The 25,730-nt window shown below is 35.9% G+C and overlaps 1 long non-coding RNA gene across 1 annotated transcript in view; it reads right to left on the reverse strand.

Annotated features, from left to right (window-relative positions):
- Positions 1-25,730, reverse strand: part of LOC309868668 — a 289,626-nt gene that overhangs the window by 161,639 nt on the left and 102,257 nt on the right. The window lies entirely within an intron of this gene.

Here is a 25,730-nt window from a genome sequence, read left to right on the forward strand (position 1 = left end):
GCTTTTACCTGAGTATCCTGATTTAAACGTTCAAAGATTAAAAAATTCCTTCAACAAACAAAACAAATAAAACACATACCAGATCATAGAACAACAGCTCAGAAAAACTAATGATTTTTGTTTTGTGGCCCTCCTACATGTACTAGCTGGCCTTCTGTAAAGGAACAGTAAAGAAAAATAAATTTCTGACCTGCATGCTTTAGCAGTAGATGCCTGGTGACAGTTTTCCCTAAGCTTCTCTTTATTCAACAGACTTTCTGAGCTGAATATCTTATGTAAACCAAAATTGATTTCACTGAAATGTGGTTCACAAAAAAGATTAAAGATCAATTGTCCTCCTAATTAGAGAGTGAGAAAATCAATAAAATGATGACATTTAAATTATCTTTATTTACTAGCAGTGTCTACTACAAATGAAGTCCATTGCTCCTGTGGAATAAAATGAACTGTTTTGGTGAATTGTCCCTTTCTTTCATGTGGAAGGAAAAAAAAATCAGGAGGGAAGGAGAGTGGAAGGGAGGAAAGAGTGCATTTTCTAGAAGATGGTTGCAATCTGCGGACTATGAATAGCTGTAAACTTTTCATTAAGAAGTTTCTTAAAGTAATTAAAGGGTGACTTAATTAAATTCCACATTTGGAAACCAAATTTGATTCAAACCATGACATTAAAGAAATTCAACTTTTTTCCCATTTATAATATAGTCTCAAATTATATGTATTCTTAACTTGGAAAATTTGACTTTTATTATAAACATGGAGGAATTGGGAAGATAGAGTAAAGACAAGGTTTCAGTTAATGAAAAGCAATTGTTTTAATACAAATCTGGGTTCTGTGGAGGCTCTCCTCTCTAGTATGGTAAGTTTTTCGACCATAAAATAACAGACCAATGTCATCAAAATTACATAACTAAAAATTCAAGATCAAAACTATTTTACAGAATTTGCATTTATGAGATTTATTTTAGAAATACGTTTTGCTGAAGGGCAGCTTGGCTCTTTCCACAGTTTGGCGATTGTGGCCATTGCTGCTATGAACATTGGGATACATATGGCCCTTCTTTTCACTACATCTGTATCTCTGGGGTAAATACCTAATAATGCAATTGCAGGGTAAGAGGGTAGCTCTCTTTTTAATTTCTTAAGAAATCTCCATACTGTATTCCAAAGTGGCTGCAGCAACTTGCATTCCCACCAACAGTGTAAGAGGGTTCCCCTTTCTCAACATCATCAACACTTGTTGTTTCCTGTCTTGTTAATTTTGGCCATTCTAACTGGTGAAGGATGGTATCTCAATGTGGTTTGTTTTTTTGTTTTGTTTTTTGTTTTTTAAGATTTTATTTATTTATTTGACAGAGAGAGATCCCAAGTAGGCAGAGAGGCAGGCAGAGAGAGAGGAGGAAGCAGGCTCCCCACGGAGGAGAGAGCCAGGACCCTGGGGCTCGACCCCAGGACCCTGGGCTCATGACCTGAGCTGAAAGCAGAGGCTTTAACCCACTGAGCCACCCAAGCGCCCCTCAATGTGGTTTTGATTTGAATCTCCCTGATGGCTAATGATAGTGAACATTTTTTCACGTGTCTGCTAGCTATTTGTATGTCTTCATTGGACAAGTGTCTCTTCATGTCTTCTGCCCATTTTTTGACGTGATAAGTTTTTTTGAGTGTTGAGGTTTGAGTAGTTCTTTATAGATCCTGGATACCAGCTCTTTGTCTGTAGTGTCATTTGGATATATCTTCTATTTCGTGGTTGCTTCTTTGTTTTGTTTACTGTTTCCTTTGCTGTGCTGAGGCAAGATGCCCTTCAAAAGACAAATGGATAAAGAAGATATGGTCCATATATACAATGGAATATTATGCCTCCATCAGAAAGGATGAATAGCCAACTTTTGTATCAACATGAATGGGACTGGCGGAAATTATGCTGAGTGAAATAAGTCAAGCAGAGAAAGTCAATAATCATATGGTTTCACTTCCTTGTGGAGCATAAGGAATAACATGGAGGAAAATAGGAGAAGGAAAGGAAAAGTGAATTGAGGGAAATTGGAGGGGGTGATGAACCATGTATTGCATAGAGCACTGGGTGTCATGCATAAACAATGAATCTTGGAACACTGAAAAAAAATTAAATTAAAAAAAATCTATACATAGGGGCGCCTGGGTGGCTCAATGGGTTAAGCCAATGCCTTCAGCTCGGGTCATGATCCCAGGGTCCTCGGATCGAGTCCCGCATCGGGCTCTCTGCTCGGTAGGGAGCCTGCTTCTTCCTCTCTCTCTTTCAGCCTGCCTCTCTGCCTACTTGTGATCTCTGTCTGTCAAATAAATAAATAAAATCTTTAAAAAAAAATCTGTACATAAAAAAAGAAGTATGTTTTGCCAAGTACTCTGATATCTTCACGTTTATTCACATAGCAATGATTCTTAATGTGTTGGAAGTAAGCACAAACCTAAATTCCATTTGATTTTCAAGATCACTGTCACCTGTTGGAGATCAGGGATGATTTGGAGAAGAAAATAAAAAATATAAAGAAAAAAATAGCCCATGGTCCTCCAATCCCCACCCCTGAAGTTCTGTGAATTCCATGGAAAGTCAGACCAGTTTGAGCCATAGTGGGGTAATAGATTTATAAAATATGTGTACAACTTACTATATGCCCGTTTTCTAAATTTCTGTCTTCTGATCATAGTTATGATCTTTAATACTACAACTAACATCTTCAAATACTTCCAACACTTTCTTGCATTTCTGTGCTTGATATTTCCCTCTTGGTTAGCTGTCTTGTTTCATTTGCCCTATTGTTAAAAGTATAGAGTGCCTACTTCTGTATCTTTCTGAAAAATTCTTAGTTTTGATAGTGATAGTATCACTGTAGCTAAATTAGAACCAACAGCAAATCAAAGGTCCCCCCTGTTTTCTAACACTTAGGTTATTCTTGGAAGGAGCAACGGACCTAGGCCTCCAGGAATAATACAGAAAAGGATTCATTAAAACAAATAATCAATAAACACATCTAAAAATGTTCATCTTTATCAGTAAGAAAAAAGAGGTAAGTAAAAATTTATCAACAATGCTCTTTTTAACAACAAGAATGGATAAGGTAAAAAGTCATCACAAAAATTTCTGCATAATGGTCTCCTTCTTTATCATTTTTCTTATTTTCCAAGATTTCCAAAAACAACCTGTGCTATTTCAATAACCACAAAAATAGTAAGTTATTACATAATGCAATATGTATGTATGATATAATAGTAAATAAAATAAAATATCCCATAGTCTTAATTACCACCCACAGGCATCCAGTGATCAATTTTCATACTTCCTTCTGATAATTTTTCTATTCATAATCATAATTTAAAAAACATTTTTGGTTTCACATTATAAGCTTAATGTTATATCTTTTTTCCCCTAATTTTATATGAATATCTTGCTGATAGACTTTATTTCCAGAATAGGTATTACCAGTACTTAGATTGAAGCACATGAAATAGCCATTTTTGGAGATCTAAATGACCATACATCAGCAATTTTGTATGGATCAAATGAATAGCTATACCCTGAGTCATAGTGGTAATGAGTGAAAGTAAAACAAAACCAACAGCTTTTTTTATGCCAATATATATTTTATTTTTAAGTGTTTATCTAGAGGAACATCACACAAGATGTTTAAAATATGAAAATGTGTATAAAACAATTAGATGCCTAAGTTGTAGGAATAAATAAAATATTGAGTTGTCTGGTCCATTCATTTCCAGAGAGTTGCTGCTCCAGAGGAAACCGTGAAAGGTCAGTCACACCAGAGATGATGGGCTTTGTTCTGTGACCATCACAGCCTGGCTTTATGCCAAATTTGAAGTTCAGATGCAGGTCAGGTATATGGCAAAGATCCATGCTATACTAAGGATGTAACTTTCAGTCATTGCTATGACTCAGTGATTGGGTGCAACAACAAACAGTCTGCACACGTAAATAAATTGAATTCCACTAATAGGCAGAGCTAACCAGAAACATAGTATTCAGTAGTTTATCTCCTCAGCATTATTTGTGGGGTGCCAAAAAGGCTCAGTACTCAAAATATCTTTCCCACAGTTGCCTGAATTTGCCATTATTGTTGACTCATTTCTTTTTGTTAAAGTTTGTACTCCTAAACTGTGATACTTTTAAATATAAATATCACTGAAGGTAACACACTAAAATACAAGCCAAGTGTTACCACTTTTCTTTAAAAGAGACAAACAAGAATATGACTCATCAGGAAAAAAAAAATAGGCACAGAAATCTTCATAAAGGGAAGATCATTATTGATAAATGTGTTCCCTTTACAATTTTCCCTAGGACTGATGCCTTAGATTTCATCCAGTGATAAACCATTCAATATTAACTTTCAGAAATCTAGCAACATCCAAATAATAATTAGGCTGTATCCAGAAATTTGAAGTGGCGGGGAAGGGGGTGGGAGGTTGGGTTCCAGGTGGTGGGTATTATAGAGGGCACTGATTGCATGGAGCACTGGGTGTGGTGAAAAAATAATGAATACTGTTATGCTGAAAATTTTAAAAAAATCAATAAATGAAGAGAACTCACAGTGTATTTTACAGAAATCTTGAATTATTCCTAACTGTGGTAATATTGGGAACCCTTGTGGCAGATACTTTTAAAGGTACTTGCCCAGCTCATGGCTTTCCCTATTTTAGAACTGCCTCCATACATGCAGTTAGATACTAGAAGCTGTTTTCATTCCAGAGTCTGTATACCACTTCATAGCCAGCTGAACCAATGGTAATAAACAGGCCTAAAAAGAATCAATTAGAATCTTTCAGGAACAGGAAAAAGGGACTAAATAGGGCTTGTTTGGTTTCTTACAGGTAGGGGAATTAACGTAAACCCAGGAAGTATGTCCTGGCTATAATTTACCATGCCTTGGAAGAAATAAAGATAATCAACAAAGAGAGGCATACAGAGAGAAATAAGGTTGAGAAGCTCTGGTTTCCATGAACGATGAAGACAGAGGCCACTTTGGTAGATTTTCCAGCTCTTGATTTTGCTATTTTATCAATGATGCATGACTGTACTATAATGTTCTGGGTTCCATGGGTACTACTGATTTTTTACAATATAGTCTCCTGTAATTATTAAGCTAATTTGAAGATGTGGTTACTAATTGAAGCTGCAACAGCAAAATCGGCAAAACAAAACTAGCAAACACATGGAGTATCTTAAATGCCAGATGGTCTTGAAATCTTTGTAAGATTTTTCTATTTTATCTTCACAATGAATGACCTTATGTGATAGGCCAGGATCACCTTGAAGCTCATGTGTGGCAGAATCAGAGTGTGAAACCAAGCAGCACAATGACTACCTAGTGTTTAACTTCAGACTGAATGCAGAGTACCATAAAGCATGGTGTTGGCCATCTGCATCAGATTCACCAGAAGTCACTAGGAAAAGAAAAGAAGAAGAAGAAGAAGAAGTAAAGAATATCAGCAACTAGGTACAACTATGACCACAGAATCACAATTTCTAGACGGCGGAAATTTTCCGGTTACTCCAAATTATTTTCATGAACACTTTGAGAACCACTACCCGGGTAATCAATGATCTAAGCCCAAGATATGGGTTTAGGATTGCTGCTGGGGTTGTGGTGTCACTATCAATATGTGTGTAGGGGGAGGGGGATTGTCTAAGGAAGGGCAACAATGCAAACTGGAAGAAGGATTCCACTTCATTGCCATCTCCTGTATCCCTCAGCACCATAGTCCTGCAATCACAGAGCCTACATTTGTGGGATTCAAAGTCTGGGAAAGAAGTGATAGATCCATCAATGGAGTGATTTTAGACTAGCCTGGTTGGTTATATTGATTTGGTTACATAGATTGGTTATATAGATTTCTAACCCCAATCAGAATAATGAAAATTCAGTTTTGAGAAATCCTAACCCAGAAAACAAGGGACTTCAGAATAATGATTTCGTAATTCATAGCATTCTATTTTGCATGTGGACATCATGAACATTTTCCTTCTTGAGCAGAAATATATGACTATATTTTTCTTCTTTTTCACCACCACAGGGATTTTCTGACAGGCTATCATTTGTGCTGATCAAACTATTCCATTCCTAAAGAGTGGGAAGTCTTCCCTATTATATTTTATTGGTTCTTCTGGTCATTAAATTTGACAGACTATAAATCCCCTGTTTACCATTAAATAGACTATGAATGACAAGATCGTATAAAGCATTTCTGGTATACAGATTATAGCTGGGCAATCAATAACACCATCATTTTAGGAAATTATTGCTGTAATGGAAGGGGGGATGATCATCAAAAATAATTGTATGTTTTCTTTATATGTGGACTTAGCAAAAACAAAAACCTAAAAATAAAAACTAGGACAGTTCACAGTTGCAAACATTTTGATTAATAATAATGATAAAGCAGAGCAGTAAATAAATGGTTGGGATAGAAACAGAATATGTGGCCTTTCTTTTGGATAGTATTTTCTCAACAGTATGAGGCACAGGAAATAAGAGAAACCTGCATCTAAATGTAATAGCCCTAATCCAATCCCATGGCCAGAACACAAATCACCCATTAACTTTTTAAAAATGTGTATTTTGTAGTGTTTCTCCATTAATGAGTTGATCATATTTTTAGAAATCATGGAAAATATGTAGACGCTGATGTCACTATACTTTAGCTTTGCTAAGGATGTCTATTGTGAACAAAGTTGTTTCCTCCTTTGGCTCTGGGCACCAGACTGCTGCTCCCTCTTTCCCCACCCATTTACTCACTCCCTCCACTGCACCCAAACACTCTAGATCATAAGGAAAATATGTTTCTATAGATTTAAATCTGCTCCTTCCATTGCTGACTAAATTAAGTTCCTCACTTTTTAGTTTCAAAAGTGTTTTGAAACTAAAAGTCCTCTGTGTTTTTCCTACATGGCACCTCTTATGAATGCAATGAAAGAGTTATTTGTATTATTGTCTTCCTGTTCATGTTCTCTGACATAAACTCCATGAGGATGAGAACCTTGTTTTTTTGCTTTGGTTGGTTTTGTTTTCCCCTACCTCAGCATTCATAAAATTTAGCGCCATAAAAAACGCTCAGGCATTTGCGAATTGTTAAATATCCATGTGTGTGTTACGTGTGTGGGGTGTGTGTGTGTGTTTTAAAGATTTTATTTATTTATTTGACACAGAGAGTAAGAGTACAAGCAGGAGCAGCAGGCAGAGGGAGAAGCTGGTTTCCCAAGGAGCAGGAAGCCCAATGTGGGACTCGATCCCAGGATTCTGGGATCATGACCTGAGCCGAAGGCAGCTGCTTAACCAACTGAGCCACCCAGGTGCCCCATGTGTGTGTGTTTAATTTTAATGTTGAATGCCTATCTACCAATTAACCTTTTTTTAAAAAAAAATATTTTATTTACTTATTTGACACAGAGAGATCACAAGTAGGCAGAGAGGCAGGAGGGGGTGGGGGGAAGCAGGCTCCCTGCTGAGCAGAGAGCCCGATGTGGGACCCAATTCCAGGACCCTAAGGGCAGAGGCTTAACCCACTGAGCCACCAGGTGTCCTACAATTAACCTTTTACCCACTGTAACGGGATGCTTCTCATTGAAAGAATATATGGTAACCTATTATTACTTCACTAATTCAGCTTAAGTTAAAAGATCTAAGGGAGCAAGAGAACTTCTATTTTCTCTCCAATACAGAAAAATACACAGATTTAACCCCATCCCAAACAAGTCCATGTTAAGCTTGTTATGACACAGTGATCTAATTCACTCTTCATTTTCCATATTTCAAAATCCCATCCTATCCCAAAATCATTGTGCTTTTTAGTAGTTTCTTTGCTTCTTTTAAATTGCTCTTTTCTTTTGACTCAGCTACATCTCTTTCTTTAATACCAATGCCCCAATTTTTCCAACATAGCCCTAAGCCTCTATTCTACTATAGAATAGCAACACCTCAAGGATGGAGACTTTGCCAGGTATAGCAGAGAACATTCATACACACTATTAGGGCCATTATTGAGTAGTTAAGGCACAGTGTATGGAATGGGGACTGTACTTCCAATTCTAAATAGTATTTCCAATACTGATACTGTATTGTGTTTTCAGTTGTCGGTGTCAGTATTGTATTTGTGTCTAGCAAAGTAGTCCTTTCTACTTCTCTTCCTCAGAAGCTTTGACTTCTGCTAAGCAATGTGTAGCTCCATTAGGCCATTATAACCAGCGCACAGAGAACACCCTGAGATGTTCTTTAGTTGAGTGCAAACTTGTGAATCAAAGGGCTGAACACTTGCTTTAAATTAAAAGGCACATTCAGACATTTAGTGGAATTATTGGAATAGTGGAATTATACCATGGAAGAGGGAGACAGTCAAAAATGATAAATCTGCCCTTGGTAATCATCTAAAATTTCTTAGCATTCTACCCAATATCTCCTAAAAAAATCTATCAAGAATATAATGAAGTTAATAATTCTATGGACATTTTTCTTTAACTTGTAAGATGGAGTTCATTAGTAAAAAAAACCCGTAATAATAATTTTATCACTTCCTGTCAGAAATATCAAAATCATTTTCCTCCAGTAACTTAGAAAAGAAGGATAAGGGAGAAAGATAAATGTGAAAAGCAGGATAAAGCTAGAGAAGTGAGATATAATGAGACAAACTACTGAATAAAAACATACTATACTATTTGACTGACAGAAAAATAATCCAAATTTTATGAGAAAAATAAATCTCCACAAAACTTTGGCATAAGATTAAAGTCATGGAGCATTTTAATTAAAAAGTCTGTAAACACAGATTAAGGGTATATTTCACCTTGAAGATCCAAGAACAAGTAGTAACTGATTTCTCTGCTTCATGGGGTTTTCAAGCCAGAAAGTGAGGATTCCAAGATTTACAAAGTTTTGCAATAAACATAGAAGAGAGAAAATATAAAATCTTACCTTTCTTCTCTGATGAGATTTATGGATTCTCATTGTTCAAAGATAGAAACTTACCCTGTCTTGGGACTGCCACAGAATATATTGCATAGGCACACAAACACACCCATACACAAGATTCATAAGAAACTGTTATTTTCTAGTTGACTCTACTTGTAGAAAGATTTTTAGTTCTTTAAGGTCAAGGAAGAGTCTCTTCTACTGTGCCCCAGAGAATTTGAGATGGATGGTAATTAGCATGCACTAATTAGATATAATTACATAATCAAATTTAAATCAAATGAATTCCCATCTCTATGATTTCACATAATTCCCTCAGAATTTCAGAAGTCTGAGGTCATTAATTTTCCAGCAACCAAACTCCAACTTAAGTTGTACTAGAAACATACCTGTCTATACACAGAACACAAAAATCAAGACAATATCTAGAGTTAAATATTAGGTTCCATTTTGATAGTAAAGATTATTTCAATTTTGGATAACACATGCCAGTGGATTTGAGTTTGAAACAAACCTATAAACATCTGTTAGCTGACATTACCTTATATTTCACAGTATTTGGATATTGAGGCTGTTATTTTGTACCTATCATTTACAGAGAGCTCAATAATGCATTTTTAATATACTTAATCTTCACTAATGTTAATAAAAATCTTGAAAAGTCTATATTTTTATCCTCTGATTTCTGATGAACTCAAACTTGGTGTTTTCAAGTTAGACAGAATCTGCCAGTAACATCTCAAGTAACTAGACTTTTCTTCGTATTTAACAGAACACTGATTTTGTTGGTTTTCAGCAAAGTTTCCACCTATAAAGCACTTCTCAGATTCCTGTGCTGACATAGGTAGTCATGTAATGGTATTTATGGACAAAAATGTGTAAGTGAATTTATTGGCAGGAATTTCTAGAAAAGCGCTGTAAATACGACATGTATCCACTTGCTCTTGGCACATTTCCTCCCTTCCTGCCTGCCAATGTATAGGCCAGAGCTCCAGTAGCTATCTTGAGCAGAGAAAAGCCAAAAAAAAAAAAAAAAAAAAAAAAAAATCAACCCTGACATCCTGAAGACATCAGGCTGCCTAAATCTGAATTTCTTCCTTTGAGGGAATAACACAATAGCTGTGTTGATTAAACCACTGTTCCTAAAATTATTTGTTACATGCAGCTAAACCTTGTCCTTAATTTGACACCCAGTGACAAGACCAATGTCTCAGCTATAAAGTAATGTAATTTCTTCTGATTCCATACTCAATAAGAAGCATAAGAAAAGAAATCCTCAGTGTTAAATAAGCTTGCCAAAATAATATTTAAGGGCTTACCTGCAGGGGTAGAATTATTCCTTAGACTCAACTGTGTCCTGAGATGCAAAACTAGGTTCTATCCTGCACCTTTCATGCTTTGTATTTATGCATTTGTCAAGTATTATTTAAGTTTATCAACAACAGATAATGCATCATCCAGAGACCAAGGACTAAAAATTTGACTGCTACCAGGAATCCTATAGTCTAACTGGATGGCTACTGCAAATAAATAATTAAGGGAAGAATTATTGTTATTCTGATAAATGCCACAAAAGTAATATGTAATTATGACAGTATATTACAGGGGAGTCTATTCCTGCCTGCAGGATCAGAGAAGGCTTTGGAGACATTAAAAAGTAAACTGATGCACATTAAAATTTTTCAAAAGCTTATTTGAGCAAACATTAATTCCAACTGGGCAGTACCAAACTGAAAATGGTTAGAAACACTCTGCCAATAGGAGCTAGGGAAAAGGTTTTTATAGAGAAGATGTAGAAACAAAGCAAGGACATCATTTGATTGGTTACCGCTTAGAAGGCTGATTTATTTGGGAAAACTTATTTTGCCATTTGTAATTGGTTTAGATTTCTTAACCTTGAAGCATTTGAAGGAATTTACTCTGGTTTAGGGTTTGGTCTGCTTACTTAGGTGTCAAGCTATTAGTGCCACCTTAGTCTAATGGCCTCCTTGTTTAATTGCTTTAACAGTGAGAATGTAACAGTTGGGCTGACCTCTGAAAGATAAGTGTGAATTAGCAGGACAACTGAAAGGAGTGAAGATTCAGGCATAAGAAATAGTATGTTAAAGCTTCTGAGTTTAATAAAGGTGGGAGAACTGGTTCACAATTACAGTGGAAAAGTAGGCTTAATAGGCAGGTCCTTTTAAGGCTGTTTTGAAATTTTAGATGTTATCACAGAAGTGTTAGAAACCATGGAAGACTTGGAAATGGGAGAGGCACATAATCAAATGGATTTGGAAATAAGAGAAAAACACTATAACTGAAATATTTTTTAAAAAATATTTTGGAGTAAGATGAGAGAAAGCAGAACTATTAAGATATTATTATTGTTGTAGTTCAGGTAAAAGATGTTGGTGAGTTAAATTCAGTAGTATTAGAAGAATCAGAAAGAAGTAGGTAGACTTAATAAATATTTAGAAGGTAATTGTCTCTGGATGTAATGGCTGATGGGGTAAAAGAGGGGTAAGAATGAAGATAAATGACTTCCTTACTTTTCATCTGAATTACTGAGTAGGAACTGTCATAAAACAAGATAGAGAATGCAGAAGAAGAAAATATTTAAGGGTAGAGCATTACTCCAGTTTGTTGAGTTTGAGGAATGTATACCACATTCAAATGAAGATACTCAATAGGTAGTTGAGTACAAAGGATGAAGTCAAGAGAAGTCTGGAATGGTATTCTAATTGTGGCCCACAAAGAAGGGATAACTTTACATATTTTATTATCACACACCCACCTCTTCTGTTTCTAGATTAGAAACTCTTCGTACTACCACACCAATAAGTAGTTTTATATTGAGAATTTGGTAGATCATTGTATCTTTACCCAACCTACTTGACTTGCTTAATCTCCTCTTTTTTTTTTCACTTGGTAACGTTAGATGTTTATTTATTTATTTTTAAATCACATTCAGTTAGCCACTGTATAGTACATCATTAGTTTTTGATGTAGTGTTCAATGATACAATAGTTAAGTATAACACCCAGTGCTCATCACAACATGTGCCTTCCTTAATACCCATCACCCTGTTACCACCCCCCCACAACCCCTCTCCCTTCTGAAACCCTCAGTTTGTTTCCTGGGGTCCACAGTCTTTTGACAATTCCAAATTAATTAGTTAACAAGCCACCTTTCTCAGAAGGCAATTTCATCACTGAGCATTGCATCTGCCTCCTATAAACTATTAAAATAATAACTAGAAGAAAAACAGCAGTGATTCACCAAGCACATAAATGTCCTAGACACTGTGGCTTTCTTTGTATGTATGATTTCTAATCATCTCAACAACTCTATAAAGAAGTATTTCAACACCATTTTATAAATGAAGGAACTGAGATTTAGATACCACACTGATCACAGTATTCCTATGGTGACTGGGAGGCTTGCTTTTAATCCTAAGTCTCTCAGACTCCCACACTACCATTCAGTGTTCTCATTGAGGGGCTGATAAAAAATGTTTCATGGTAGTGATGGAAACAACTACCTGCTCTTCCTAAATTAGCCTGAAATACTACATGCAAATATCCAAGGAGTGTTTGAGAGAGTGGTTGAGCTTCTTTCCTGAGGAAGGCTATATTTAGGGATGAGATATAGATGATGTTCAGAATGTAGCTTCAAGAGCAGATTTTATGTCTACTCCCTTTGTTTACTTTTAAAAGGGAGATGAATAACAGAGGCTTACATTTCACCACTTTATAAACTAATATGTCAAAAGAGGCCTTAAAAGTCCATTTCTTGGGCGCCTGGGTGGCTCAGTGGGTTAAGCTGCTGCCTTGGGCTCAGGTCATGATCTCAGGGTCCTGGGATCGAGTCCCGCATCGGGCTCTCTGCTCAGCAGGGAGCCTGCTTCCTCCTCTCTCTCTCTCTCTCTCTCTCTCTCTCTCTCTGCCTGTCTCTCTGCCTACTTGTGATCTCTGTCAAATAAATAAAATCTTAAAAAAAAAAAAAAAAGTAAAAAAAAAAAAAAAAAAAGTCCATTTCTTGGGACGCCTGGGTGGCTTACTTGGTTAAGCAGCTGCCTTTGGCTCAGGTCATGATCCCAGCGTCCTGGGATCAAGTCCCACATCCGGCTCCTTGCTCGGCAGGGAGCCTGCTTCTCCCTCTGTCTCTGCCTGCCATTCTGTCTGCCTGTGCTCTCTCTCTCTCCCTCTCTCTCTCTGACAAATAAATAAAATCTTAAAAAAAAAAAAAGTCCATTTCTCTCAGTAAAGATCTCAAAGGAATGTCAATTTAGAGTAGGTATGATGAATGCTAATAGAAACAGCATAATTCTCTGCCGTAGTGGGACAGCCAGGCCCCCTTCAGTACTCACTGCTTCTAAGAATTTGGTTACATTAATGAGATAAGTGGATGAGGTGGGAGAACCATACTTTAGATTTCAACCTGACCTTACTTTGTCTTTATCGCAATCATTTCACTTTTGGCAAAATCTCACTTTTCAGATTTTGCTCATTTTTCATAAGTGAGATTCAAGAGGGATGTAAACTTTCCTTAATAGATTCTTTCTTCAAGAAGAGAATACAAATTGATGATGTAAATTATATATTTTAAAAGGCATTCTAAATAGCATAGAGTAGAAATAAAAATACCCTCATCTGCCTTAAACATACCTATTTTTATTTGCAAGTATGTTTCTTAAAAGTTATTTTATCTAGTAAAAATAGGTTTTCAAAATGATATCTTGGATATTTTTCTTATAAATATTTATTTTAAAATAAAATTTATTTAAAACAAAATATACTACTTTTTCCAGTATAAAAATAAATTCAAAAATTACATAGACACACAAAAAATTTTAAATTTGCTGTATTTATTTCCAGCTCTTTTCTTCTCATGACTATGATAAAAATACACAACTTGTGTTTTGATAGCCTAATTTGATAGCCAAGTTTGAGTGATTTTTTGCTTATGAAAAGTACTATATCAAATTATGAACTAGTTTTAGAGACTTTTACCAGTTCAACTAACCTTATAGCAAATTTATAATATATGGAATGGAAATTAAACAAACAACTTGATCAGTGCCTACTGCACTAAAGCAGTGATTCGAGAAGACCCCCTGAAAGTGCTGCAAACCTTAATTAAGTCAATTGTTCCCCTAAGAGTTTAACCTAATGCCTCCAGAATCATTGCTTTTCCTTCCCTTCTGCCTCAACTGAGTGCTTCTAACTGGTAGACTCTTTATTCAGGGAAGGTGATTCTGAGAAATGCAATTCTGTGAGGGTGTGGTATGATGCTAAATAGCAAACTATCTAGCACATTATCTTATCAAGAAGTTGAAAAGGTTGAAGACCACTAAAGTTTCCTGATTTAAGGATACTCATTAAAACATCATTATTACTTCTGCCTACTGGTACTCCAGGTGCTCTAAAGTTCAAAAAGAAAGGAAACTTTGCTTTAGATATTCCTAAAAGCATTGATTATGGTGAAGGCCAAAAATAATCTAGTCCTAGACCTCTTTTTTTGCCACCCACATTTATTCCCTAGGTGTCACATTGCATATTTGTGCCATAAAATACCATCTATACAGTGGCAACTCCCAAATCTGTATTTCCAGCCTGAACTTCCCCCCTTCTACCATTACAATATTCCCAGAATCCAACTGACCCTAGAATCCACGTCTAACACCATAAGCCAAGCTAAGCATAACCAAGTGCCTGCTTCTTAATTAGACTTCTAGCTTTGTCCTTTGTGTCTTAGTCTCAACAAAGCAGATAGAATATGTAGGTGATTCTTTTAAAATGAGGTATTATGCCACTCCTCTGCCTAAAACCCTTTAGTGGGTTTCCCTCTCTCTCAAAGTAAATACCCAATTCATTGCAGTGTCCTACAAACAAGGCCCTTGGATATCTGGCCATCATTACCTCCCTTAACTTTTTTCTTTCTTCTTTTCTTTTCTGTCCTTTCCTGTTCCTTTAAAAAAAAAATTATCTATTTATTTATTTATTTTGAGAGGGGGCGAGCAGGGAAAGGGCAGAAGAAGAGGGAGAGACTCTCACGCACACTCTGCACTGAATGCGGGGCTCAATCTCACAACCCTGAGGTCATGACCCCTGAGATCATGGGGTGAGCTCAAACCAAGAGCTAGACTCTTTAACTGACTGAGCCACCCAGGCATGACCTCCCTGACTTCTTTTTCTATTACTCTTGGCTGAGACTTACTTCACTCCAGTCCCACCAGCTTGTTATTTCTCTACTAGGCCAAGTATCTTCTTACATCAGAGGTTTTGAACTTGCTTTTCTTTCTACTTTGATTTCTTAACTCAGGATTCTGACCAAATGCCACCTTCATAATGAGGACTTCTTTGACACCTGTATATAAAATAATATCTTAAAAAAAAAAAAAGAAAATAATATCTGACTTAATCAACCATTCTATCCCCTCCTTTTAAATGCTTAAATTATTCCTTGGAAAATGTGTGTATATGCATATAAATATGTATGATAGGGGCGCCTGGGTGGCTCAGTGGGTTGAAGCCTCTGCCTTCGGCTCAGGTCATGATCCCGGGGTCCTGGGATGGAGCCCCGCATCGGGCTCTCTGAGCCTGCTTCCTCCTCTGTCTCTGCCTGCCTCTCTGCCTACTTGTGATCTCTGTCTCTCAAATAAATAAATAAAATCTTAAAAAAAAAATATGTATGATATATTTATTTGTTTTTATCTCTTGTCTCCACTAGATTTTAAGCATCATGAGGTTAAGAGCTTTGTTTTAGTCACTGCTATATCTACAGAGCAAAGAACAGAACCCAGCATTTCATAAACACTGGCTAAGTAAATGGTGAGTGAGTAAATGAATAAAATACAAGTAGTTCAGAGAAATGACAGACAAGTGTAACCATCAAGCAAGCATCTGAGCTTAACAGTAGTAAGTGTATTAGGCTATCCAAGAAAGATGTTTACAGCATAATGAAGATGTTTATCTAAACTGAATATCAACAACTCTTATTCAATTTGGTATGCAGTCAGTAGTTTCTATTTTATTTGGCTCTCTATTAATATAATATCTTATCAGGCTGTGAACTAGCCCTTCCTCATAAAATAGCACAGTAACCCAGGCTCTATTGAAAAGTGAGGACATTAATGCTATTTCTTTGACTTTCAAAATAAGCATTATCAAAACAAAAGAAAAAATGCTTTTTTTGTGATATCTGGAGAACTTACTCTGAGCTAATATTTACTGGCACTTCAGTCACATGTCCTTATCCCCGACAATTTCTGAATTTCTTCCTTTCTTCTTCCTCAACTTGTGCATTGTTTTCCTTCTGCCCGAATGCTCTTCCAGCATTGATTTACTTATATTTTCTCTGCTTCTGAGACTCATGTCATGTGCTAATTCCCTGCACCAACCTTTCCCTGGTTTTCACATAAGTAGATCAAGTTGTTCTTGAAGGAAATAACTATGTATATCATATAATTATCACCAGTATCTTTTATACGGCCTTACCTAGAGTAGGGACTTATTAAATATTAGGTACTAAATTATTTTCTGAATGCATATAAGGAAAACAAACTAGTATTTGAAGATGAATAGGCATTCCCAAATTCCAACATTTAGCATTGAAATGAGACAGTTTTATATTCCAGAGATAAAGTGATGGAAATCACTGATGGGGAAAAAAAAAAAGACTTTTTTTTTTTTTTTTTTTTTTTTGGTAATATCACATTCCTTGAACTCTGAGGGTCAGAAAATATTGTAATATGAAAACATGGTTTAGAAAAATTAAAATAGCAAATTCTTCATTTGGGTACTATGTTTTACTTTTATCCAATAAATATTTTTATAATATATTTTAATGTGTATAGATTCTCTTCTGTGAAAACTGACAGACATAGTAAAGTTTAGTCACTAATTTATGTATCACACAGCTTTTTTTAAATATAAGATTTTGATTCCTACCGCTAGAAAAATTATGAAATAACTCTGATTCCTAACTCTACCTACCCCTTGAAGCCCTGATCAATCTGCAATCTCACTGGAAGGTGAAACTGACTTCTCTGTCAAGTGAGTCATTTGAAATGGGAACATCACTTTATGATAACCTACTTGGGCCAAGTTAATCTAAAGAAAATACAAGGAAGAAAGAAAAAAGTTGCCATGTCCTATGAATATGCAGAAACCATAACTTTAAAATGAATAGGGAATAAAGTCTCTGAATTATGAATTTTTTTTTTTTTTGCTGGACCTCAATCTTACTAATTTTAGAAATCAAAATATACTGCTAAAATGGTGGTATAACCAATATACTGCATATACAATGGCATATAACACCAATATAAACCCAAGGAGCCAAAAAGCTAAATATGAGTTTGATGGCTTTTAAAGATATGTCAAAAAATTCTTTGATACTCCTTCTTTTGAGAATTGGAGCTTAGTTCCCCCCTTTTTAGTGTGGGATAAGTTTGGTTATTCACTTCCAGCAAAAAGAACTGCAAAGGAAGGGGATCACTTCCAAGATCAGGTTATAAAAAGATTTCAGCTTCTATCTTGTGTATATTCAATCTCTGTCTCCCCATCTCTCTCTGTCTTTATCTCTGTCTGTGTGTGCCTATCTCTCCATGTTTCTTTGTCTCTGTCTCTATGTCTGCTTATCTGTCTCTGTCTCTCTCTCTCTCTCTGCCTCTCTCTTTGCCTCTCTCTGTTTACCCATTCTCAAAGAAACCAGTGATAGCAGATGAGTTCTGGGAAGGTGGAAGTGAGCTCTCAGGTCCTAAAGGTCCTAAGGATACTCAAGCAGCCCAGTGGAGGGGTTTATCTGGCAGAGGTCTCTGAGGCCTTCTGCCACCAGCCATGCCAATGGGCCACTTTGAAAGCGACTCCATCAATCCCAGTCAAGACTTCAGATCTCTTCATCCCCAGCTGATGTTTTCCTACAACTTCAACTAAAACCCTCTATCAGTTTCCTCTTGCTATGTACCAAGTTCCACACACTTAAGTGACTTAAAACAATGTTTTCCTTATCTCAGTTTCTGTGGATGTAGCCCAGCTAGATCAAAGCCATGCATCCAAGCCCAGGCACAGCTTAGGAGGGTCTTCCGCTAAGGGTTTCCCCAAACGAATTAAGCTAAACTGGATTTCTTTCTAGAGCTCAGGATACTCTCTCAAGCTACTGGTTGACAGAATTAATTTCTTTGCATCTATAGACTTCCTAGTGACTTTCTCCTTCAAGTCCAGAAAAAAAAGCCTCTCTGATCTCTGGATCCTCTTTTGGTTCACCTAAATAGTTATGCCCATCTAGGATAATCTCCACCTGAGGAACTTAAAGTCAACAAATTAGAAACTTTAATTACATCTTCAAATTCTCTTCACTTTTGCCACATTCTGTAGATTCAAAAGGGATTGTATACAGGTATGAATATAAGGGTGCAGGAATCATGAGGGCCGGCTTAGAATTCTACCCACCACAGATCCTAAATCAGAACCATTCATCTAAGCTGCTCCCAATTTCCTGACTTACATCAGACGAGCCATGTTTTTTTTTGCATTAAGTTGTTAAGTACTCAAGGAAAAGAGTATCATTTTGACTGGTATTTTGTTACAAAGCCAACTGATAACTAATACAGTGAGGTTACAGTTGTGTGAATTATTCTCAGGAAAAAGGGATTCAATATCAACCGTCTTCTCATCTTGGTTTGGAAAGCCCAGTTCTGATGAAAAGGGATGTTGAAAGAGTACTATATATCAAGTAAGGTTTTAATCTTTGGGTTTCACAGGAAGGCCTTTCAGAAAAAAATAGCACAAAGTATTAGAAATTGCAGAATATAATCCTAATACTCAAAAATTAACTTACAAAATTGATATAGAACTGGCACTAATTCTTACATCAGAGCTGACCCTTTAAGAACCTTTAGTATAATATATTTTGATGTCAGAGTAGAATAGAAATTTAGGAAAGAATAATCTTATAGGCAAGCCAAATAAACAAATATTTCTTCTTAACACACCAGTAATTAAAAATTTTCATATGGAAAGTTATGAAATATGTTTTCCACTGAAAATTAATGCCCATTACATGAAATTCTGCTTTGTAATAAAAGATTAAAAACAGATTCTGGGTCACCTGTGTGACTCAATCAGTTGGGTTTCCTACTCTTGGTTTTGTCTCAGTTCATGATTTCATGGGTCATGGGACTGAGTCCCACATCAGGCTCCATGCTACGCAAGAAGTCTGCTTAAGTATTTCTCTCTCTCTACACCACCCCCAACTCACACACACTCTCTCTAAAACGAATGAATAGATCTTATTTAAAAAAAAAAAGTTCCTATACAGATGCATTATATAACATTTACTTATTACTTAGTAGTAACAGTAGTGAGAAGTAGTGGCATGACTATGTGCTTAAATAAAAAGATTACCTCATTATACATAAAGATGAAAGTTAATGAAAACTCTAACTTCTAATTCTTAAAGGATTTCTGTATAACCTCTGTTTTTTAATATATAACTGATCTTATTAAGATCAGTTAATAAAAAATAGTTTTTATTGTGTGTGAGTGAATTATGGATTACTCAAAAATCATGAATTATCCATAGATCTTGCTTTCAAATATTTATTAGTTACTTATACTGCTACTTACATAACTTGTTCAGTATAATAGAATATTTATTTTAATAAAACAATCAATTCAACAGATAACATTAAAAATAGCTATTACCTCTGTGTTAGGAGTAAAAAACCCAAAATGCTAAAGAAGACAACTCTATCTTAGTGAAATTATTTGCATCAGTCAAATAGATGACAGAAATCATCTATTGTTTCAATACAAGGGACAGAGGAAAAAACTAAGAAATATAGCAATAGGAATGTGGATAACAAGTTCATTATGATTTTTCTTTATTGTTTTAGAGAATTCCCAGTATAGAAGTGATATCTTCATTCACGTTCAAGTATGAATGAAGTTTAATGCCAAACATAACGTGATTTTAGACTCTCTGCCTTACTGCTTATTATATGTTACCATTTCTGCAACATTTGGAAAATGAAGAGTTGGTCCTATATCTTATCTTCCTGGCCAGCAGCATTGCTGCAAAGCACAAACTATGAAAACAAGAAAAAAGGAGGAAATAGTAAGCAATCAGAATTCTTTTCCTAAGGAGAGAGAGGCCTCTGGTATCTAACCAGTCATAGGGCAATTTATGAATATGAGTATTCCAGAAAGCAATTTTACAAAATTGCCTTGAAAAATAATAAAACTCTAGAAACAGGGGATTTAGGGCAATGCTGTATGGTGGAATGAGTTTTAGAAAAGCACTTCTTTACCCATTACTTCATTTCACCTTCCCAAGTTCCCTGTGAGTGAATAAGGCAGGAGATAGCTCTGACTTTTGCAGATGAGAAACTTGCTCTCAGAAACATTGTTATTGGTCCAAGGTTGTATAGTTATTAAATGATAGACCTAGGAATAAAACTCAAATCTTAATACTAGTTTTCTAAAGTTTTTTTCTACTAGAAAATGTCACTTTGACTCATCCATAGAAAATAACTTTAAAATTGGATCTCCATGAACTAGTAAGAGTCAAAAGAGTCTTAATTTTAAAATGAGAAAGCTAGGATTTTATAACTCTCAGATTCAGCTTCCCCACAGAGTTAAAGTGACTTGGGCCTGGCCTTATAGCCTTGCAAAAGAATTTGTAGGTTTTAGCACTTTACAGATATGAAATAGTGTTACTGTGGAAGATTCAAGAGCTAATAAGCACTAGAACCACAAGTCTCCTTCACCTCACAGAGATTCTGGAGTATAGTGCAATTCAGGGATTTTAGGCAAATTATTCTCAAATTGTGGTGTTCATAGCCTAGAGCCATGGTCTAAAAGAGTGTATGAAACTGCAGGGCAAACTGGACACATCTTTCCAGAGTGTCTATTTTACTCAGTACTGACCACTGTGGCACAGTTTTCTTACACTAAGACAATGAGAAATATATTATAGACTGAAAAAATCAAATGAATTATTAAAATGAAAGAGAAGACTTCAAATATTTTTCTCACATTGATAGCTTCTTGGATTCTGCCCTCAAGCTCCACGGGTGTGTATTTACTTTTCTCTGAAGTAGGAGTATGGTTTGGGAAAAGCAGTGCTTTAGGATACAAAGCCCCTTTCTCTCTATTCACCTCTCTCCATGATACAATTCTCTAGAGCAAACCCATCCTTTTCTTAAAACTTGAAGTCACAAAATTGTCATTAATTAGTCTAAAACTGAGGATTTTCTTATGTATCTTTATACATATATTCTTAGCCCCCTGACTCGATTAAAAGATATCTCCTTGTCTTGATAGAGGAATGTTGTGTATTTCTCAAAAACGACACCTCTATTTTAAATAATTATAATATTGCCAGTTTCACACTGACTTCTTCTCAATGTTGGCTTGACTGATGCTTCCTGCTCCATTTGCCATGCCTATCTTAGAACTTCTGTTTTTATATTCCACTTAACCAATAGTCCCTTTTCTTTCCCTGCCACCCATAGCAATTCCTATAAGTTAAAACTCTTCTTGTCCCTACACCAGATCTATAACACTTTCTAATCAAATCAAGGATATTTTACCAAAAATTGAAGTAGAAACTGAATGTAAAAGAACTAAATTGAATTTATAGAATTCTTAGACTTAGACTTGTACAGTATGTAGCCTTTCCAGACTGGTTTCTTTCACTAAGCAAAATGCATTCAAGGTTCCTATATATCTTTTTGTGGCATAACAGAGTATCTCTTTTTATCACTGAATAAAACTTCATATGTAGATGTACCATAGTTTGTTTATCCGTTCACCTTTTGAAGGACAACTTGGTTGTTTCTAAGGTGGTACAACTATGAATAAAGCTGCTATAAACATTTGTGTATAAACTGTTGGGTGTAACTAAATTTTCAGTTTATTTGGGTAAATACCTAGGAATGTGACGCCTAGACCATATGGTAAGATGACTTTAACTATGTAAGGAACACAAACTGTTCTTCAAAGTGGCTGTAGCATTTTGCATCCCCACCAGCAATGAATGAGTTTCCATTGCTCTACATTCTTACCAGAATTTGGTATTGTCAGGGCTTCCCCCCGCCCATGTTAGCCATTTTAATTGGTGTAAAATGCTTTTTAAACTTGTTTTGTATTACTCATTCCTCTTCAAGGCTTACAGCCTATTAACATACTAAGCTATATTCCTGCTAATGTAAAAATCAAACTTGAGCTCTGCATGCGTCTAATTTAAAAAAAAAAAAAAGATGAAGTATGCATAAATCTAGAAATAGTCCCAATAAATTCAGTGATAAGTTGAATAAGATAGGAATGGGATACAGCAAAACTCCTCCTAATCCACAATATCAGGCAACCTGAGATGAGAAGAGACAACAAGTACCACCATTTTGAAAAGAGATGTTTATATTACCTCTATTATGAAGAACTAGCCAATTCCAGCCTGGACATAAAACATAAAAGGAATAAATTCACATAATTTGAACTTTTTAGAATCAGTTTCAAAGCCACTAAAGTTATTTTTCCTGAGATGTAAGCAAGGTTTCAGAAACCTATAAAGCACCTGACTTATTTGCAGTAAGAAAAAGGTGATAGGTAACTTACTAATGGTATACATAGATTTCTTCAGAGGGGAAGTCTTAGAGAAGACAATCTCCATTATAATAATTTAGGCATTTTATGAATAAAAACTCACTATATGATTTCACATCACACTTTAGAGAAAAAAACAGGACCTTACAGAGGGTCCATACAAAGTATAACCAATAGCTCCCATCTTCTTCTGAGGGTCTCAGGATGACATCCTGGGAATAGAGTGAACTTTACAGGATTATGGGGTTGGACTGAAAAAAGATTTGTTTTCTAGTGCATAATAGATGCTCAAGAGTTTTGTAGAGGCTTTGAGGTAGTTGCCATGTGTTGTAGATTGGGTTTACAGGCAGCAGAGTGTAGCATGCAGGAAGTTTATTAGAAGTAGCCTTGAGACCAAGAACCATGGAAGAAAAGGGAAAGAAGCAGATTAAGTAAGGCTGCCAGTAGTACCAGCTCATAGAGAGCTCTAAAGCTTAAGTAGCCCAAGACAGTTGCCCCATTTTTTGCTAAAAGGACTAGGACTTTCTACTCTTACCTGGATCAGTTATTAGATGTAGACCACCTTGATCTTGATCTTGGGAAAAATGGATTCCTATAGCTTACAAGGTTCCAATCTGAAGTCCATTGATTGACAAAAGTCTTACAGTTAGCAGGATCTGGCTGGGCCACATCTGTGCTCATCAAAAATCACTCCTTGAATCCCTATGATCTCTTATTTCATATACACTCAGAGAGAAGCTACTCCAGATGCCAGTGAATCTCCTTTTCTGGAAGATATTTAAGAGGGAGAAGTCTACACGGACCAAATTTAGTTCTGGCCACTGCCGCTGGTTTTTAGGCTGCAGCTGATAATCTACCTACCCTTATTTTCCCCTCCATTCTGTGTTCCTTTCATCTTCAAATTCTGGTCTTAGTGGTTTATCAGGTGATCTGGCCTAGATCCTTATCCTTATGTGTAGGGACTCTTGATCACCATGGACTTTCTCAGACCAGGAGGGTTGTACTTGTCTATTTACCAGCACAGTTGAGCAAGGAAATATCAAGAGATGCTCAAGTAAATTCCAGATCCAAATTCCTCCTCCCATTGAGTAACAGGGTCCTATCTCCTCCTGATGATCAGATTGATTACCCAGGCCAAGCTGCTTGCTGAGCCCTGTATATAAGAGGATTTTAGGCAGCTTTATAGTTAAATAGTACTATTAATATGTCCACTGGTTGGATATGTCCCCTTTAGGAAACAGAGCATTTTATCTCTGCAGAGACTAGACTTTATGTAAATGAAACAACCAAGTTCTCTGGGTCATTGTGAGTGAAAATAAGTGAAGCCACTCCTGCTTCTACACCATGTGCTCTCTATCTGGGGCACAGCACCATACACCAATGCAAACTAATTTTTGTATGGCACCCTGGTAACCACCTGGTACCCCTGGTAACCACCAACACATTTTTATTCCTATAGTTTTTCCTTTATAATGCAACTGATAATATGCCAGAATATCATATAAATAGAACCATACAGTAATGTTGCCTTTTGTGTTTGACTTTCTTATAGCAAAATGGATTTGAGATTAATCCAGTGTTGCTGTATTTATCAATAATTCATTACCTTTATTGATGAGTAGTTTTATATTGCAGGTATGTGCCTTTTATTATCTTTTTTATTATCTCTTGAAAGACAACTGGGTTGTTTCCAGTTTGGGGAGATTATGGATAAAGCTCATATAAACATTCACATGCATGGTTTTGTGCAAACCATTTCTCTTGGGAAAAAAACTACCTTTATAATAAATGATGTTGGATCAATTGAATCCACAAGAAAAAAAGCCCTAAATTTTTTTTTATCATACACAAAAACTAATTCCTAGTGCAGTGCAGATTTATAGTGAAATATTTCTTAAGCATGGTATAAAAATCATTAACCATAAAGATTCATTAGTAATAAAGGAAAATAAACTATATTAAAATGAAGGAATTTATTAAAGCTGCAATTAGAATGAAAGAAAGTAAGTATCAGAGTAAAAGAAGAAATATGACTGAGAGAGGGCTTATACCCAGTCTTTGCATGTTCTTTGTATAATCAAGTAGAAAGTGCACACAGCTGGAGGTGGGTGAGATGGACAAGGGAGCTCAACCATCAACTTAGAAAAGATGACACCCAATGGAGAATAAACTTTCGAAAATGTGCTCAATCGTTTTAGTCACTAGAACAATGGAAATTAACCCCACAATTAAATACTATAATACCATTACACATACAATAGAATGATTAAATTAAAAGATGTAATACAAAATGTGCTGAGCATGTGAAATAACTTTGCACAACCACTATCATGACTCATTTGAAATCTATAAAATCAAGTACACACACCTATAACCAGATGCACACAAGAACGTACAGAACTATCTATAATAACTCCAATTTGGAACTTTCCCCAAAGTACATCAACTACGAATAAAATGATGTAACTGTGGCATATCCATCCAGTGAATACTATCCAGCATGAAAATGAAGAAATAGTAGGAACAACTATGACAAATACAGTATTGAAAAAAAAAATTCAGCTAGAAGTCAGGGTAGAAGTATCTGGGGCATGGGTGGGGACAGGAAGAGGCCTCCACATATATTCTTTCTTGACTTTGGTGAGAGTTAGAAGGTTGTTTTCCTCATGGAAATTTATTGAGCTGAATATTTATGTTCATGCACTTTTCTGTATGTCATACATTAATTTTTAAAACTTCAAAAAACAGCAGCGATACTAAAAAGTTTCCAATAATTCTGAGCTGAACTCTAGTCTAAATATTGTGCTTTAATTTTTTTTTACCACATCCTGCCCTCCCCCCACACCAAAGAAACACCCAAAAATCCATGGCTATTAAGCTATCCAACAGGCTGGTACAGGTTCAAGAATGAAAAATTATATTTATGAGAGTTACTTGGTACCTAATATTCTCACTTTATGGCTTATATGATTTTTCTTGCATCATCCTAGATCATCAGCTCCTTGGCAGAAAAGATTAGCTGGTTGTTCCCACACAAGTTCTTGGTTTTGCTTCTTGCAGTCTTCAGAGTGTATTCATGGGTAGATGTTCCAGGACATGTGTGAATGTACCTACTTCCTGCCCCACCCTGAGGTTTGTTGAGAAGAATATCCTAAAATCTTACTGTCTTCTTGCTGTCCCTTCACTCCCT

The sequence above is a fragment of the Mustela nivalis genome, assembly GCF_964662115.1.
Source record: "Mustela nivalis genome assembly, chromosome: 7".
NCBI classification, from domain to species: Eukaryota; Metazoa; Chordata; class Mammalia; order Carnivora; family Mustelidae; genus Mustela; species Mustela nivalis.